An 18,362-nucleotide genomic window follows, 5' to 3' on the forward strand; every position below is an offset into this window, starting at 1 on the left:
AACCAGAAAGGATATAGAACAACTGCCTAATTTTATTTTAGGCTACGGGTTGAAATACTAAACGTGTTATATATCCTAGAAGCGCTCAGACATAATTATATCATGCCAGGACTTCTACCTGGATGAACCAGAAAGGATATAGAACAACTACCTAATTGTTTTTTACGGCTACGGGTTGAAATACTAAACGTGTTATATATCCTAGAAGCGCTCAGGCATAATTATATCATGCCAGGACTTCTACCTGGATGAACCAGAAAGGATATAGAACAACTACCTAATTGTTTTTTACGGCTACGGGTTGAAATACTAAACGTGTTATATATCCTAGAAGCGCTCAGGCATAATTATATCATGCCAGGACTTCTACCCGGATGAACCAGAAAGGATATAGAACAACTTCCTAATTGTTTTTTACGGCTACGGGTTGAAATACTAAACGTGTTATATATCCTAGAAGCGCTCAGGCATAATAATATGCCAGGACTTCTACCTGGATGAACCAGAAAGGATATAGAACAACTGCTTAATTTTTTTTACGGCTACGGGTTGAAATACTAAACGTGTTATATATCATCGAAGCGCTCAGGCATAATTATATCATGCCAGGACTTCTTCCTGGATGAACCAGAAAGGATATAGAACAACTTCCTAATTGTTTTTTACGGCTACGAGTTGAAATACTAAACGTGTTATATATCCTAGAAGCGCTCAGGCATAATAATATGCCAGTACTTCTACCTGGATAAACCAGAAAGGATATAGAACAACTCCCTAGTTTTTTTTTTTTTTTTTACGGCTACGGGTCGAAATGCTAAACGTGTTATATATCCTAGAAGCGCTCAGGCATAATAATATGATGAACCAGAAAGGATATAGAACAACTGCCTAATTTTTTTTACGGTTATGGGTCGAAATGCTAAACGTGTTATATATCCTAGAAGCGCTCAGGCATAATAATATGCCAGGACTTCTACCTGGATGAACCAGAAAGGATATAGAACAACTGCCTAATTTTTTTTACGGCTACGGACAGAAATACTAAACGTGTTATATATCCTAGAAGCGCTCAGGCATAATTATATCATTGCTGGACTTCTACCTGGATGAACCAGAAAGGATATAGAACAACTGCATAATTTTTTTTACGGCTACGGGTTGAAATACTAAACGTGTTATATATCCTAGAAGCGCTCAAGCATAGTTATATCATGCCAGGACTTCTTCCTGGATGAACCAGAAAGGATATAGAACAACTTCCTAATTGTTTTTTACGGCTACGAGTTGAAATACTAAACGTGTTATATATCCTAGAAGCGCTCAGGCATAATAATATGCCAGGACTTCTACCTGGATGAACCAGACAGGATATAGAACAACTGCCTTTTTTTTTTTTTTTTACGGCTACGAGTCGAAATGCTAAACGTGTTATATATCCTAGAAGCGCTCAGGCATAAAAATATGCCAGGAGTTCTACCTGGATGAACCCGAAAGAATATAGAACAACTGCCTAATTTTTTTTTTACGGCTACGGGTTGAAATGCTAAACGTGTTGTATATCCTAGAAGCGCTCAGGCATAATAATATGATGAACGAGAAAGGATATAGAAGAACTGCCTAATTTTTTTTTACGGCTACGGGTCGAAATGCTAAACGTGTTATATATCCTAGAAGCGCTCAGGCATAATAATATGCCAGGACTTCTACCTGGATGAACCAGAAAGGATATAGAACAACTGCCTAATTTTATTTTAGGCTACGGGTTGAAATACTAAACGTGTTATATATCCTAGAAGCGCTCAGGCATAATTATATCATGCCAGGACTTCTACCTGGATGAACCAGAAAGGATATAGAACAACTTCCTAATTGTTTTTTACGGCTACGGGTTGAAATACTAAACGTGTTATATATCCTAGAAGCGCTCAGGCATAATTATATCATGCCAGGACTTCTACCTGGATGAACCAGAAAGGATATAGAACAACTACCTAATTGTTTTTTACGGCTACGGGTTGAAATACTAAACGTGTTATATATCCTAGAAGCGCTCAGGCATAATAATATGATGAACCAGTAAGGATATAGAACGACTGGCTAATTTTTTTTACGGTTACGGGTCGAAATGCTAAACGTGTTATATATCCTAGAAGCGCTCAGGCATAATAATATGCCAGGACTTCTACCTTGATAAACCAGAAAGGATATAGAACAACTGCCTAATTTTATTTTAGGCTACGGGTTGAAATACTAAACGTGTTATATATCCTAGAAGCGCTCAGGCATAATTATATCATGCCAGGACTTCTACCTGGATGAACCAGAAAGGATATAGAACAACTGCCTAATTTTTTTTACGGCTACGAGTTGAAATACTAAACGTGTTATATATCCTAGAAGCTCTCAGGCATAATTATATCATGCCAGGACTTCAACTTGGATGAACCAGAAAGGATATAGAACAACTTCCTAATTGTTTTTTACGGCTACGGGTTGAAATACTAAACGTGTTATATATCCTAGAAGCGCTCAGGCATAATAATATGCCAGGACTTCTACCTGGATGAACCAGAAAGGATATAGAACAACTGCCTAATTTTTTTTTTACGGCTACGGGCCGAAATGCTAAACGTGTTATATATCCTAGAAGCGCTCAGGCATAATGATATCATGCCAGGACTTCTACCTGGATGAACCAGAAAGGATATAGAACAACTACCTAATTGTTTTTAACGGCTACGGGTTGAAATACTAAACGTGTTATATATCCTAGAAGCGCTCAGGCATAATTATATCATGCCAGGACTTCTACCTGGATGAACCAGAAAGGATATAGAACAACTTCCTAATTGTTTTTTACGGCTACGGGTTGAAATACGAAACGTGTTATATATCCTAGAAGCGCTCAGGCATTATAATATGCCAGGACTTCTACCTGGATGAAACAGAAAGGATATAGAACAACTGCCTAATTTTTTTTTTACGGCTACGGGTCGAAATGCTAAACGTGTTATATATCATAGAAGCGCTCAGGCATAATAATATGCGAGGAGTTCTACCTGGATGAACCAGAAAGGATATAGAACAACTGCCTAATTTTTTTTTTTACGGCTACGGGTTGAAATGCTAAACGTGTTATATATCCTAGAAGCGCTCAGGCATAATAATATGATGAACGAGAAAGGATATAGAACAACTGCCTAATTTTTTTTTACGGCTACGGGTCGAAATGCTAAACGTGTTATATATCCTAGAAGCACTCAGGCATAATGATATCATGCCAGGACTTCTACCTGGATGAACCAGAAAGGATATAGAACAACTTCCTAATTGTTTTTTACGGCTACGGGTTGAAATACTAAACGTGTTATATATCCTAGAAGCGCTCAGGCATTATAATATGCCAGGACTTCTACCTGGATGAACCAGAAAGGATATAGAACAACTGCCTAATTTTTTTTTTACCGCAACGGGTCGAAATGCTAAACGTGTTATATATCCTAGAAGCGCTCAGGCATAATAATATGCCAGGACTTCTACCTGGATGAACCAGAAAGGATATAGAACAACTTCCTAATTGTTTTTTACGGCTACGGGTTGAAATACTAAACGTGTTATATATCCTAGAAGCTCTCAGGCATTATAATATGCCAGGACTTCTACCTGGATGAACCAGAAAGGATATAGAACAACTGCCTAATTTTTTTTACGACTACGAGTTGAAATACTAAACGTGTTATATATCCTAGAAGCTCTCAGGCATAATTATATCATAACAGGACTTCTACTTGGATGAACCAGAAAGGATATAGAACAACTTCCTAATTGTTTTTTACGGCTACGGGTTGAAATACTGAACGTGTTATATATCCTAGAAGCGCTCAGGCATAATAATATGCCAGGACTTCTACCTGGATGAACCAGAAAGGATATAGAACAACTGCCTAATTTTTTTTTTTTACGGCTACGGGCCGAAATGCTAAACGTGTTATATATCCTAGAAGCGCTCGGGCATAATGATATCATGCCACGACTTCTACCTGGATGAACGAGAAAGGATATAGAACAACTACCTAATTGTTTTTTACGGCTACGGGTTGAAATACTAAACGTGTTATATATCCTAGAAGCGCTCAGGCATAATTATATGCCAGGACTTCTACCTGGATGAACCAGAAAGGATATAGAACAACTTCCTAATTGGTTTTTACGGCTACGGGTTGAAATACTAAACGATTTATATATCCTAGAAGCGCTCAGGCATTATAATATGCCAGGACTTCTACCTGGATGAACCAGAAAGGATATAGAACAACTGCCTAATTTTTTTTTTTACCGCTACGGGTCGAAATGCTAAACGTGTTATATATCCTAGAAGCGCTCAGGCATAATAATATGCCAGGACTTCTACCTGGATGAACCAGAAAGGATATAGAACAACTTCCTAATTGTTTTTTACGGCTACGGGTTGAAATACTAAACGTGTTATATATCCTAGAAGCGCTCAGGCATTATAAAATGCCAGGACTTCTACCTGGATGAACCAGATAGGATATAGAACAACTGCCTAATTTTTTTTACGGCTACGGGTTGAAATACTAAACGTGTTATATATCCTAGAAGTACTCAGGCATAATTATATGATGCCAGGACTTCTTCCTGGATGAACCAGAAAGGATATAGAACAACTTCCTAATTGTTTTTTACGGCTACGGGTTGAAATACTAAACGTGTTATATATCCTAGAAGCGCTCAGGCATAATAATATGCCAGTACTTCTACCTGGATAAACCAGAAAGGATATAGAACAACTGCCTAATTTTTTTTACGGCTACGAGTTGAAATACTAAACGTGTTATATATCGTAGAAGCTCTCAGGCATAATTATATCATGCCAGGACTTCTACTTGGATGAACCAGAAAGGATATAGAACAACTTCCTAATTGTTTTTTACGGTTACGGGTTGAAATACTAAACGTGTTATATATCCTAGAAGCACTCAGGCATAATAATATGCCAGGACTTCTACCTGGATGAACCAGAAAGGATATGGAACAACTTCCTAATATTGTTTTTTACGGCTACGGGTTGAAATACTAAACGTGTTATATATCCTAGAAGCGCTCAGGCATTATAATATGCCAGGACTTCTACCTGGATGAACCAGAAAGGATATAGAACAACTGCCTAATTTTTTTTACGGCTACGGGTTGAAATACTAAACGTGTTATATATCCTACAAGTACTCAGGCATAATTATATCATGCCAGGACTTCTTCCTGGATGAACCAGAAAGGATATAGAACAACTTCCTAATTGTTTTTTACGGCTACGAGTTGAAATACTAAACGTGTTATATATCCTAGAAGCGCTCAGGCATAATAATATGCCAGGACTTCTACCTGGATAAACCAGAAAGGATATAGAACAACTGCCTAATTTTTTTTACGGCTACGAGTTGAAATACTAAACGTGTTATATATCCTAGAAGCTCTCAGGCATAATTATATCATGCCAGGACTTCTACTTGGATGAACCAGAAAGGATATAGAACAACTTCCTAATTGTTTTTTACGGCTACGGGTTGAAATACTAAACGTGTTATATATCCTAGAAGCGCTCAGGCATAATAATATGCCAGGACTTCTACCTGGATGAACCAGAAAGGATATAGAACAACTGCCTAATTTTTTTTTTTTTACGGCTACGGGTCGAAATGCTAAACGTGTTATATATCCTAGAAGCGCTCAGGCATAATGATATCATGCCAGGAATTCTACCTGGATGAACCAGAAAGGATATAGAACAACTACCTAATTGTTTTTAACGGCTACGGGTTGAAATACTAAACGTGTTATATATCCTAGAAGCGCTCAGGCATAATTATATCATGCCAGGACTTCTACCTGGATGAACCAGAAAGGATATAGAACAACTTCCTAATTGTTTTTTACGGCTACGGGTTGAAATACGAAACGTGTTATACATCCTAGAAGCGCTCAGGCATTTTAATATGCCAGGACTTCTACCTGGATGAACCAGATAGGATATAGAACAACTTCCTAATTTTTTTTTACGGCTACGGGTTGAAATACTAAACGTGTTATATATCCTAGAAGCGCTCAGGCATTATAATATGCCAGGACTTCTACCTGGATGAAACAGAAAGGATATAGAACAACTCCCTAATTTTTTTTTTACGGCTACGGGTCGAAATGCTAAACGTGTTATATATCCTAGAAGCGCTCAGGCATAATAATATGCGATGACTTCTACCTGGATGAACCAGAAAGGATATAGAACAACTTCCTAATTGTTTTTTACGGCTACGGGTTGAAATACGAAACGTGTTATATATCCTAGAAGCGCTCAGGCATTTTAATATGCCAGGACTTCTACCTGGATGAACCAGAAAGGATATAGAACAACTTCCTAATTTTTTTTTACGGCTACGGGTTGAAATACTAAACGTGTTATATATCCTAGAAGCGCTCAGGCATTATAATATGCCAGGACTTCTACCTGGATGAACCAGAAAGGATATAGAACAACTTCCTAATTGTTTTTTACGGCTACGGGTTGAAATACTAAACGTGTTATATATCCTAGAAGCGCTCAGGCATTATAATATGCCACGACTTCTACCTGGATGAACCAGAAAGGATATAGAACAACTGCCTAATTTTTTTTACGGCTACGGGTTGAAATACTAAACGTGTTATATATCCTAGAAGTACTCAGGCATAATTATATGATGCCAGGACTTCTTCCTGGATGAACCAGAAAGGATATAGAACAACTTCCTAATTGTTTTTTACGGCTACGAGTTGAAATACTAAACGTGTTATATATCCTAGAAGCGCTCAGGCATAATAATATGCCAGGACTTCTACCTGGATAAACCAGAAAGGATATAGAACAACTGCTTAATTTTTTTTTTTACGGCTACGGGTTGAAATGCTAAACGTGTTATATATCCTAGAAGCACTCAGGCATAATAATATGATGAACGAGAAAGGATATAGAACAACTGCCTAATTTTTTTTTACGGCTACGGGTCGAAATGATAAACGTGTTATATATCCTAGAAGCGCTCAGGCATAATGATATCATGCCAGGACTTCTACCTGGATGAACCAGAAAGGATATAGAACAACTACCTAATTGTTTTTTACGGCTACGGGTTGAAATACTAAACGTGTTATATATCCTAGAAGCCCTCAGGCATAATTATATGCCAGGACTTCTACCTGGATGAACCAGAAAGGATATAGAACAACTTCCTAATTGTTTTTTACGGCTACGGGTTGAAATACTAAACGATTTATATGCTAGAAGCGCTCAGGCATAATTATATTCCAGGACTTCTACCTGGATGAACCAGAAAGGATATAGAACAACTTCCTAATTTTTTTTTACGGCTACGGGTTGAAATACTAAACGTGTTATATATCCTAGAAGCGCTCAGGCATTATAATATGCCAGGACTTCTACCTGGATGAACCAGAAAGGATATAGAACAACTGCCTAATTTTTTTTTTACCGCTACGGGTCGAAATGCTAAACGTGTTATATATCCTAGAAGCGCTCAGGCATAATAATATGCCAGGACTTCTACCTGGATGAACCAGAAAGGATATAGAACAACTTCCTAATTGTTTTTTACGGCTACGGGTTGAAATACTAAACGTGTTATATATCCTAGAAGCGCTCAGGCATTATAATATGCGAGGACTTCTAGCTGGATGAACCAGAAAGGATATAGAACAACTGCCTAATTTTTTTTACGGCTACGAGTTGAAATACTAAACGTGTTATATATCCTAGAAGTACTCAGGCATAATTATATCATGCCAGGACTTCTTCCTGGATGAACCAGAAAGGATATAGAACAACTTCCTAATTGTTTTTTACGGCTACGAGTTGAAATACTAAACGTGTTATATATCCTAGAAGCGCTCAGGCATAATAATATGCCAGGACTTCTACCTGGATAAACCAGAAAGGATATAGAACAACTGCCTAATTTTTTTTACGGCTACGAGTTGAAATACTAAACGTGTTATATATCCTAGAAGCTCTCAGGCATAATTATATCATGCCAGGACTTCCACTTGGATGAACCAGAAAGGATATAGAACAACTTCCTAATTGTTTTTTACGGCTACGGGTTGAAATACGAAACGTGTTATATATCCTAGAAGCGCTCAGGCATTATAATATGCCAGGACTTCTACCTGGATGAAACAGAAAGGATATAGAACAACTGCCTAATTTTTTTTTTACGGCTACGGGTCGAAATGCTAAACGTGTTATATATCCTAGAAGCGCTCAGGCATAATAATATGCGATGACTTCTACCTGGATGAACCAGAAAGGATATAGAACAACTTCCTAATTGTTTTTTACGGCTACGGGTTGAAATACTAAACGTGTTATATATCCTAGAAGCGCTCAGGCATTATAATATGCCAGGACTTCTACCTGGATGAACCAGAAAGGATATAGAACAACTGCCTAATTTTTTTTACGGCTAGGGGTTGAAATACTTAACGTGTTATATATCCTAGAAGTGCTCAGGCATAATAATATGATGAACCAGAAAGGATATAGAACAACTGCCTAATTTTTTTTTTTTACGGCTACGGGTCGAAATGCTAAACGTGTTATATATCCTAGATGCGCTCAGGCATAGTGATATCATGCCAGGACTTCTACCTGGATGAACCAGAAAGGATATAGAACAACTACCTAATTGTTTTTTACGGCTACGGGTTGAAATACTAAACGTGTTATATATCCTAGAAGCGCTCAGGCATAATTATATCATGCCAGGACTTCTACCTGGATGAACCAGAAAGGATATAGAACAACTGCCTAATTTTTTTTACGGCTACGGGTTGAAATACTAAACGTGTTATATATCCTAGAAGCGCTCAGGCATAATTATATCATGCCAGGACTTCTTCCTGGATGAACCAGAAAGGATATAGAACAACTTCCTAATTGTTTTTTACGGCTACGAGTTGAAATACTAAACGTGTTATATATCCTAGAAGCGCTCAGGCATAATAATATGCCAGGACTTCTACCTGGATGAACCAGAAAGGATATAGAACAACTGCCTAATTTTTTTTTTACGGCTACGGGTCGAAATGCGAAACGTGTTATATATCCTAGAAGCGCTCAGGCATAATAATATGCCAGGACTTCTACCTGGATGAACCAGAAAGGATATAGAACAACTGCCTAATTTTTTTTTACGGCTACGGGTTGAAATGCTAAACGTGTTATATATCCTAGAAGCGCTCAGGCATAATAATATGCCAGGACTTCTACCTGGATGAACCAGAAAGGATATAGAACAATTACCTAATTTTTTTTTACGGCTACGGGTCGAAATGCTAAACGTGTTATATATCCTAGAAGCGCTCAGGCATAATAATATGCCAGGACTTCTACCTGGATGAACCAGAAAGGATATAGAACAACTGCCTTTTTTTTTTTACGCGTCGAAGTTCTAAACGTGTTATTCTTCGAAGCGCTCAGGCTGTCAGGCTTAATAATATGCCAGGTTTCCAGCGACTGATTTTAGCTGATTTTGCGGTGCGCAAGAATGGATAATTTACTCGACTTGTAAACAGATATTTCCTTCAGCCGATTGTGTCTCATGCAGGAGAATGTCATGTCTGCGTTGTTTTGTTTCTACTGAAGTTTTATCAAAAAAAGCTTAAGCGAAAATAGGGAGATCGAAATTTATACTCTTACGAACTATAAATTAGGGCTGACCTGGAAGACGCGTTGAATTGTGCCGACATCCTTCAAAATATAATCTGGCTGCGTTTAGGGAGACAATTTCCTCTTCCATCCAGATTTACTTGGTATATGTGTTTGCGAGAATCTTCAGACAAAGAATTGGGTATACACTGACTCGAATGGCTTGGCGATACTAAGTGCTTAAGTCTTCTTACCGATTACAACATGTTTTAAAAAAGTATTGAGAAGCGCGCCAAATGAGGTTGTCACAGTGTTCTCGAGCGAACACGGCGCGACCTGGATTGATAAAATTACCATTACATACGGCTACCATGCCAGTGATTTCTCCTTTCGTCGCATAGTGAATAGTTTGTGAGCACATCCTCGACTCTCGAAACATTTGTCTTGCGCCGCTACAGAAGTTGCTTCTCCCGCGAACCATAGGTAGATTTCCCGCTTAACATAATGTTTGATAATTTATGCAAAAGTTGACCTCGTGAAAGTCAGCAGTGCATTAATCGACTCAAAAATAAACAGACTTCCTACAGGGTTTTGAACACGGTTTTAATTAAGGTACTTTACGAGCGCCGCGGTAGTTGTCCGCAAAAGTGTTACGGTGATGGATACTCAACTGGATGATTACGTCACTTCATAGCAACCAGACGGTACGAATTTTTCAACTTCCGGAGCGCTGAGGCTCGTAGTGTGATTCAAGAATACAGAAATGTTTTTGGCAATGAAATTATCTTGGTAATTTCAAATAAGGCCACTATAAAGTGAGGTTTATGATAATTCAAGATTACAGAAATTTTATTGGTAAGTAAACTATCTTGGTAATTTCAACGAAAGCAACAACGAAGTGTGGTTGATGATGATTCAAGAATACAGAAATGATATTGGTAATTTAATTATCTTGGTAATTTCAACGAAGGCAACAACGAAGTGTGGTTGATGATGATTCAAGAATACAGAAATGTCATTGGTAATTAAATTAGTTTGTTTATTTGGAAGAAGGCTACAAGACAGCGAGGATGATGATGATTCAAGTATACAGAAATGCTATTGGAAATTAAATTATCTTGGTAATTTCAACGAAGGCAACAATGAAGTGAGGTTGATGATGATTCAAGAATACAGAAATATTATTGGTAATTAAATTATCTTGGTAATTTCAAAGAAGGCTACAACAAAGTGAGGTTTATGATAATTCAAGATTACAGAAATTTTATTGCTAAATAAATTATCTTTGTAATTTCAACGAAGGCAACAACAAAGTGAGGTTGATGATGATTCAAGAATACAGAAATGTTATTGGTAATTAAATTAGTTTGTTTATTTGGAAGAAGGCCACAAGACAGCGAAGATGATGATGATTCAAGTATACAGAAATGCTATTGGTAATTAAATTATCTTGGTAATTTCAAAGAAGGCTACAACAAGGTGGGGTTTATGACAATTCAAGATTACAGAAATTTTATTGGTAAATAAATTATCTTCGTAATTACAACGAAGGCAATAGCGAAGTGAGGTTGATGATGATTCAAGAATACAGAAATGTTATTTGTAATTAAATTAGTTTGTTTATTTCAAAGAAGGCCACAAGACAGCGAGGATGATGATGATTCAAGTATACAGAAATGCTATTGGTAATTAAATTATCTTGGTAATTTCAACGAAGGCAACAACGAAGTGAGGTTGATGATGATTCAAGAATACAGAAATGTTATTGGTAATTAAACTATCTTGGTAATTTCAAAGAAGGCTACAACAAAGTGAGGTTTATGAGGATTCAAAAATACAGAAATTTTATTGGTAAGTAAATTATCTTTGTAATATTTACTTAATATACTCGCGTCACACAATGAAATATGATCCTGGCTACAATGAACCAGGCTGGTAACTTGGCGAGACCCTCTGAATGGCTTTTGGTAGAGCGTAGTAGCACTATCAAGTCTCAGAATAATACCCTCACTGTCCAACATTAACGTGAGGGGGGGACCAGGAAACCAACACCTTGTTATGCAATGATAGAAAAAAAAAAGTAAGGCTCAGAGAGGTCATATATGGCCGAGATCATTTTAGAACTATTTCAAAGCATCAACAAACATCATTTCCATGTCCATTTTGACCACAGACAAAGTTACAAGAAATTTGAATTTTTTGACCCAAAATCATGGGCTAACCCCTTTGGAAAAAATCCAAGATGGCGGCTGATCAAATTCGACATACTCATATATGGTCAGAATTACTTTTATTTCACTCTAAAACATCACCAAACATCATTTCGAGGTCGAATTTGAAAATATAAAAACGGACGCAAGCGGAAAAAAGGCCTTTTTAAAATAAGGAAAAATTCTTTTCAATTATCCTTTTGTTCCAATATAGACTGTTTGTAAAACGTTTTCCTCATTTTTTTGTGAAAACTCAGATTAGGTTTAGGTTCGCCTACCTACTTTGTTGATTTGCCTACTTTCTTTGTTTCCTTCTTTCAATCTTAAATTTTTCCGAAAGGGGTTAGCCTATAATTTTGGGTCAATAATAATTTGTTCAAAGATTGTATATAGTCAAATCGGACCTAGAAGTCATGTTAGTTGACTTTTTAGAGTGAAATTAAAGTGATTCTAACGGTGTTTATATGAAGATCTCGAATCTGATCAGCCGCCATCTTGGATTTTTTAAAAAGGGGTTAACCTATGATTTTGAGTAAAAATTTCAAATTTCTTTTAAGTTTGTAAATGGTCAAATTGACCCTGGAAATGATGTTTGGTGTGTTTTAAAGTGAAATCAAAGTGATTTTGACTATATATGACTATATCAAATTTGCGCAGCCGCCATCTTGGATTTTTTTCAAAGGGGTTAGCCTATGATTTTGGGTCAAAATTTCAAATTTCTTTTAACTTTGTATATGGTGAAATTGAACCTGGAAATGATGTTTGTTGATGTTTTAACGTAAAATCAAAGTGATTCTGACAAAATATGAACATGTCAAATTTGATAAGCCGCCATCTTGGATTTTTTCCAAAGGGGTAAGGCAAGGATTTTGGGTCAAAATTTCAAATTTCTTCAGAATTTTTATATAGTCAAATTGGACCTTGAAATCATGTTTGGTGATGTTTTAGAGTGAAATTAAAGTGATTCTGACGATATATGAGGATGTCAGATTTGATCAGCCGCCATCTGGGACTTTTTTCTAAAGGGGTTAGCCTATGATTTTGGGTCAAAATTTCAAATTTCTTTAAAGTTTGTATATAGTCAAATTGAACCTAAAAATAATATTTCTTGATGTTTAAGAGTAAAATCAAAGTGATTCTGACCATATTTGAAGATGTAAAATTTGTGCAGCCGCCATCTTGGATTTTTTTCAATAGGGTTAGTCTATGGTCAAAATTTCAAATTTCCTTTAAGTTCATGTATGGTCAAATGAAAGGTTATAACTGGGTCATTTCTCAGATTATTATAAATTTTTTTTATTCTATACGTAAAACTAAACGATGTACTCATTGCTATTTTCAAAAAGCACGATTTTTGCCCTGTCAGCAAAAATCTGCACATATCTTGATTGACAGCTGTCAATCAAATCTGCAGGACGTCACAATTAGGAGCAGCAGTCAAAATTGACATTAAAATTTACCTAATTAATCAAGCCACATTTCTACCAAGTTTCATCATTTTTGCTTTAAAGAAAAACGAATTATAGCTTTCTAAATTTGGCAGATATTTGCAAATTGACCATTTGCCCCCCCAAAAATCGTAACTCTAAAATTCTTTGGTAGAACTGAGCTTTTTCTTCAGAATCATTTTGTTTTTATGTATACTATTTCCAATGCTTTTAAATATATTTTATCACAGAATAAACGTGTATTTACTCCAAAGAAGAGTATGCATTCTCCTGCCACAATGCAATTTCCTGTCAGCACTTTCCTGACGCAATGCACTTTCCTGACGGAAGACGATGCACTATCCTGACGCTGATGCACTTTCCTGACGCGAGCCGAGAAAAGGCTTTTAATATAAGGAAAGAGTAATTTTGTTGACTGGAATTATCTTTTTGCTCCATTATAGGCTGTTTGTAAACCGTTTTTCCAATTTTTTGTGAAAACTGAGATTAAGTTTCGGTTCGCGTACCCTTTTTGTTGATTTGCCTACTTTCTGACGGAAGACAATGCACTCTTCTGACGCTGATGCACTTTCCTGACGCGAGCCGACAAAAGGCCTTTCAAATAAGGAAAAAGTAATTTTATTGACTGGAATTCTCTTTTTGTTCCATTATAAACTGTTTATAAAACGTTTTTCTTATTTTTTTGTGAAAACTCAGATTAGGTTTAGGTTCGTTTACCTTCTTTGTTGATTTGCCTACTTTCTTTGTGGTAGGCTTATCAACAAACGAATGTGAAGTAAAATATCTTTGGCACTTTTCTTTAAATTTGTTGTAATGTTTTTGGGGATATTAGTATATGATTTTTGGTCAAAATTTCAAATTTCCTTTAAGTTCATGTATGGTCAAATTGAAAGGTTATAAGTGGGTCATTTCTCAGTTTATTTTAATTTTTTTATTCTATACATAAAACTAAACGATGTACTCATTGCTATTTTGAAAAAGCACGATTTTTGCCCTGTCAGCAAAAATCTGCACATATGTTGATTGACAGCTGTCAATCAAATCTGCAGGACGTCACATTCAAGAGCAACAGTCAAAATTGACACTAAAATTTACGTAATTAATCAAGCCACATTTCTACCAAGTTTCATCATTTTTGCTTTAAAGAAAAACGAATTACAGGTTTTTAAAGGTGGCAGATAATTGCAAATTGACCATTTCCCCCCCCAAAAATCGTAACTCTAAAATCCTTTGGTATAACTGAGCTGTTTCTTTAGAATCATTTTGTTTTGTTGTATACTAATATTTCCAATGCTTTTAAATATATTTTATCACAGAATAAACGTGTATTTACTCCAAAGAAGAGTATGCATTCTCCTGCCACAATGCAATTTCCTGTCAGCACTTTCCTGACGCAATGCACTTTCCTGACGGAAGACGATGCACTATCCTGACGCTGATGCACTTTCCTGACGCGAGCCGAGAAAAGGCTTTTAATATAAGGAAAGAGTAATTTTGTTGACTGGAATTATCTTTTTGCTCCATTATAGGCTGTTTGTAAACCGTTTTTCCAATTTTTTGTGAAAACTGAGATTAAGTTTCGGTTCGCGTACCCTTTTTGTTGATTTGCCTACTTTCTGACGGAAGACAATGCACTCTTCTGACGCTGATGCACTTTCCTGACGCGAGCCGACAAAAGGCCTTTCAAATAAGGAAAAAGTAATTTTATTGACTGGAATTCTCTTTTTGTTCCATTATAAACTGTTTATAAAACGTTTTTCTTATTTTTTTGTGAAAACTCAGATTAGGTTTAGGTTCGTTTACCTTCTTTGTTGATTTGCCTACCTTCTTTGTGGTAGGCTTATCAACAAACGAATGTGAAGTAAAATATCTTTGGCACTTTTCTTTAAATTTGTTGTAATGTTTTTGGGGATATTAGTATATGATTTTTGGTCAAAATTTCAAATTTCCTTTAAGTTCATGTATGGTCAAATTGAAAGGTTATAAGTGGGTCATTTCTCAGTTTATTTTAATTTTTTTATTCTATACATAAAACTAAACGATGTACTCATTGCTATTTTGAAAAAGCACGATTTTTGCCCTGTCAGCAAAAATCTGCACATATCTTGATTGACAGCTGTCAATCAAATCTGCAGGACGTCACATTCAAGAGCAACAGTCAAAATTGACATTAAAATTTACGTAATTAATCAAGCCACATTTCTACCAAGTTTCATCATTTTTGCTTTAAAGAAAAACGAATTATAGGTTTTTAAAGGTGGCAGATAATTGCAAATTGACCATTTCCCCCCCCAAAAATCGTAACTCCAAAATCCTTTGGTATAACTGAGCTGTTTCTTTAGAATCATTTTGTTTTGTTGTATACTAATATTTCCAATGCTTTTAAATATATTTTATCACAGAATAAACGTGTATTTACTCCAAAGAAGAGTATGCATTCTCCTGCCACAATGCAATTTCCTGTCAGCACTTTCCTGACGCAATGCACTTTCCTGACGGAAGACGATGCACTATCCTGACGCTGATGCACTTTCCTGACGCGAGCCGAGAAAAGGCTTTTAATATAAGGAAAGAGTAATTTTGTTGACTGGAATTATCTTTTTGCTCCATTATAGGCTGTTTGTAAACCGTTTTTCCAATTTTTTGTGAAAACTGAGATTAGGTTTCGGTTCGCGTACCCTTTTTGTTGATTTGCCTACTTTCTGACGGAAGACAATGCACTCTTCTGACGCTGATGCACTTTCCTGACGCGAGCCGACAAAAGGCCTTTCAAATAAGGAAAAAGTAATTTTATTGACTGGAATTCTCTTTTTGTTCCATTATAAACTGTTTATAAAACGTTTTTCTTATTTTTTAGTGAAAACTCAGATTAGGTTTAGGTTCGTTTACCTTCTTTGTTGATTTGCCTACTTTCTTTGTGGTAGGCTTATCAACAAACGAATGTGAAGTAAAATATCTTTGGCACTTTTCTTTAAATTTGTTGTAATGTTTTTGGGGATATTAGTATATGATTTTTGGTCAAAATTTCAAATTTCCTTTAAGTTCATGTATGGTCAAATTGAAAGGTTATAAGTGGGTCATTTCTCAGTTTATTTTAATTTTTTTTATTCTATACATAAAAATAAACGATGTACTCATTGCTATTTTGAAAAAGCACGATTTTTGCCCTGTCAGCAAAAATCTGCACATATGTTGATTGACAGCTGTCAATCAAATCTGCAGGACGTCACATTCAAGAGCAACAGTCAAAATTGACACTAAAATTTACCTACTTAATCAAGCCACATTTCTACCAAGTTTCATCATTTTTGCTTTAAAGAAAAACGAATTATAGGTTTTTGAAGGTGGCAGATAATTGCAAATTGACCATTTCCCCCCAAAAAAATCGTAACTCTAAAATCCTTTGGTAGAACTGAGCTATTTCTTTAGAATCATTTTGTTTTGTTGTATACTATTATTTCCAATGCTTTTAAATATATTTTATCACAGAATAAACGTGTATTTACATCAAAGAAGAGTATGCATTCTCCTGCCACAATGCAATTTCCTGTCAGCACTTTCCTGACGGCAGACGATGCACTATCCTGATGCTGATGCACTTTCCTGACCCGAGCCGAGAAAAGGCTTTTAATGTAAGGAAAGAGTAATTTTGTTGACTGAAATTATCTTTTTGCTCCATTATAGGCTGTTTGTAAAACGTTTTTCCAATTTTTTGTGAAAACTGAGATTAAGTTTCGGTTCGCGTACCCTTTTTGTTGATTTGCCTACTTTCTGACGGAATACGATGCACTCTTCTGACGCTGATGCACTTTCCTGACGCGAGCCGAGAAAAGGCCTTTCAAATAAGGAAAAGGTAATTTTGTTGACTGGAATTCTCTTTTTGTTCCATTATAAACTGTTTATAAAACGTTTTTCTTATTTTTTTGTGAAAACTCAGATTAGGTTTAGGCTTATTACCTTCTTTGTTGATTTGCCTACTTTCTTTGTGGTAGGCTTATCAACAAACGAATGTAAAGTAAAATATCTTTGGCACTTTTCTGTAAATTTGTTGTAATATTTTTGGGGATATTATCTTAGTATTTTTCTTTAGCCTGAGCAGTTTCAAGGAGCCCCACTCCAATTTTGTTTGTTTTTTTAAAATTTTTTTATAGAGGGATTTTGGGTCAAAATATTCCAGTTTTTCTAAGTGTATGTATGGTCAGAATGGACCTGGAGGTGATGTCTGGTGACGTTGAATACTGTTGACAAGGTCATGTTGACCATATTTGGAGATGATAAATTTAGCCAGCCGCCATCTTTCACTTTTTTCCAAAGGGAAGAGCCCACGATTTTGGGTCAAAATTTTAAATTTCTTCAAAGATTATATGTAGTCAAATTGAACCTGGAAATGATGTTTGGTGATGTTTTAGAGTGAAATCAAAGTGATTCTTTCCATATATGAAGATGTGAAATTTCAGCAGCCGCCATCTTGGATTTTTTGGAAAGGGGTTAGCCTATGATTTTGGGTCAAATTTTCAAATTTATTTAAACTTTGTATATGGTCAAATGTGACCTAAAAATGATGTTTGTTGATGTTTTAGAGTGAAATGAAATTCATTCTTACAAAATATGAGGATATCAAATTTGATCAGTCGCCATTTTGGATTTTTTCAAAGGAGTTAACCTATGATTTTGGGTCAAAATGTCAAATTTCTTCAAAGTTTGTAAATGGTCAAATTGACCCTGGAAATGATGTTTGGTGATGTTTTAAAGTGACATCAAAGTGATTTTGACCATATATGACTATGTCAAATTTGTGCAGCCGCCATCTTGGATTTTTTCCAAAGGGGTTAGCCCATGATTTTGGGTCAAAATTTCAAATTTCTTTAAACTTTGTATATGGTCGGATTGAACCTGGAAATGATGTTTGTTGATGTTTTAACGTAAAATCAAAGTGATTCTGACAAAATATGAACATGTCAGATTTGATCAGCCGCCATCTTGGAT

This window comes from Porites lutea, chromosome 4 (genome assembly GCF_958299795.1).
Source record: "Porites lutea chromosome 4, jaPorLute2.1, whole genome shotgun sequence".
Lineage (NCBI taxonomy): Eukaryota > Metazoa > Cnidaria > Anthozoa > Scleractinia > Poritidae > Porites > Porites lutea.